The 2,643-nt window shown below is 33.9% G+C and overlaps 1 non-coding gene across 1 annotated transcript; it reads right to left on the minus strand.

The window, feature by feature from the left end:
• Window positions 1–1,023: 1,023 nt before the first annotated feature.
• LOC131837402 (U6 spliceosomal RNA) lies at window positions 1,024–1,130 on the minus strand. Its single transcript, XR_009356015.1, has one exon. It is a non-coding gene; the product is annotated as a U6 spliceosomal RNA (small nuclear RNA).
• Window positions 1,131–2,643: the final 1,513 nt, after the last annotated feature.

A 2,643-nucleotide genomic window follows, 5' to 3' on the forward strand; every position in this document is an offset into this window, starting at 1 on the left:
AAAGGGGAACCCTCCTACACTGTACGTGGGAATGCAAGCTGGTGCAACCACTCTGGAAAACAGTGTGGAGGTGCCTCAAAAAGCTGAAAATAGAACTACCCTATGACCCAGTGATTGTAGTACTGGGTATATACCCTAAAGATACAAACGTGGCATTCTGAAGGGGCACAAGCACCCACATGTTTATAGCAGCAATGTCCACAATAGTTAAACTATGGAAATAACCTAAATGTCCTTCAACAGATGAATCAATAAATATGATGTGGTATATATGTACAATGGAATACTATGCAGCCATCAAAAGAAATGAAATCCTGCTATTTGTGATGACGTGGATGGAACTAGAGGGTACTATGCTTGGCGAAATAAATCAATCTGAGAAAGAAAACTATCACATGATCTTCCTGATATGATGAAATGGAGATGCAACATAGGTGGTTTGGGGTGTACGAAAAGAAAAATAAAAGAAGATGGGATTGGGAGGGACAGAAACCATAAAAGACTGAATCTCACAAAACAGACTGAGGGTTGTTGGGGGGAGGTGTGCTGGGAGAGGATGGTGGGGTATGGACATTGGGGAGGGCATGTGCTATGGTGAGTGCTGTGAAATGTGTAAACCTGGTGATTCACAGACCTGTACCCCTAGGGATAAAAACACATTATATGTTTATTAAAAAATTTAAAAAATCCATTAAAAAAACACATATTACAAGCCCAGAGCTAATCTCATATTCAATCAAAAAAGTTTAAAAGTTTTCCCCTTAAAGATCAGAAACAAGACAAGTGTGTCCACTTTCACTACTCTCATTTGACATACTATTGGATGTTCTAGCCAGAAAAACCAGGAGCACAAAGAAATAAAAGACTCCAAAAAAAAAAAGGAAGAAGTGAAATTTTCTTTTTTTGTAAAAAAATTCTAAAACTTCACAAAAAAAATTTGAATAAACAAATTTAGTAAAGCTTCCAAATACAAGATCAATATATAAAAGACAAGAATTTTGTTTTGTTTTGTTTTGTTTTGTTTTTAATATGGAATGCTTCCCAGTTTTTCATGTCATCCTTGTTCAGTGATCACGCTAATCTTCTCTGCATCATTCCAATTTTAGTATATGTGCTGCCAAAGTAAGCACAAGACAGGAGCATTTTAATACTCTAATGATGAACTATCTGAAAAAATAAAGAAAACAATCTAATTCAAGGTAGCATCAAAAATAATAAAATACTTAGGAAAAGATTTAACTAAGAAGCTGAAAGATCTGTACCCCATAAACTATGACATTGATAAAGAAATTGAAGGAGATACAAATGGAAAGATAGCCCATATTTATGAAAGGTAAGAACTAACATTGTTAAAATGTCCATTCTACCGAAAACCATCTGTAAATTCAATTCCCATCAAAAATCCAATGTTAGGGGCGCCTGGGTGGCTCAGTGGGTTAAGCCGCTTCCTTTGGCTCAGGTCATGATCCCAGGGTTCTGGGATCGAGCCCTGCATCAGGCTCTCTGCTCAGCAGGGAGCCTGCTTCCTCTTCTCTCTCTGCCTGCCCTCTGCCTGCTTGTCATCTCTCTCTGTCAAATAAATAAATAAAAAATCTTAAAAAAAACCCAATATTATTTTTTTACAGAAGTAAGTAAAGAATCCTAAAATTTATATGAGACCATAAAAGACAACAGATAATCAAAGCAGTTCTGAGAAATAATGAAGAAGAGAAATTACACTTCTTGATTTGAAATTAAACTACAAAGCCCTCATGCTCAAAACAATAAAGTATACTGGCATAAAAACAGACCAATAAACAAGTAGAGCAGAATTGAGAATCCAGAAATAAATCCTTTCATTCAGTCACCTAATATTTGACAGGGGCCAACATATGTAATGGGTAAAGATAGTCTGTTCAATAAATGATATTTAAAACTGAATAGTCCCATAAAACAGTATGAAACTGGAACCTTATATCACTCATAAATCTTAACTTGAAATAGATTAAAGACTTAAATGTGATGCATGAAACTAAATTTCCAAAAGGAAAATATAGGAAAATTTCTCCTTGACATTGCTCTTGCCAATAGTTTTTGGGATATCAGACCAAAAACACAAGCAAAAAAAGCAAAAATAAATAAATGGTATTACATCAAACTAAAGTTTCTGCATTGCCAAAAAAAAAAAAGAGAGAGAGAGAGAGAGAGAGAGAGAATGAAAACACAATCCACAGAATGGAAGAAAATACTTACAAATCTTATATCTGAAAACAGGTTAATAACCCACAGATACAAATAGAAAAAATATATAATTTAAAAAATAGCAAAAGGATCTCAATAGACTTTTTTTTTCAAAAAAGTTATATAAATGACCAACAGGAGCATTAAAAAGTGCTCAACGTAAAAACTCAGGGCAAAGTCATTATGTTGTTGTTGTTATTTACCTCTGAAAAACACAGCAAGCTATTACTACCTATTAGAATATATACTACCAAAAAATTAAAACTAACAAATTTTGGTAAATATTGGGGAAAATGGGGAACTTACCATATGATTCAGTAATCCCACTTCTAGGTATATATCTAAAGGAAATAAAGTCACTATTCGAAGACATATCTGCACTCTTATGTTCATTATAAAATTATTAACTCTAAGAAAGAGATG

This window comes from Mustela lutreola, chromosome 7, assembly GCF_030435805.1.
Source record: "Mustela lutreola isolate mMusLut2 chromosome 7, mMusLut2.pri, whole genome shotgun sequence".
Taxonomy (NCBI): Eukaryota; Metazoa; Chordata; class Mammalia; order Carnivora; family Mustelidae; genus Mustela; species Mustela lutreola.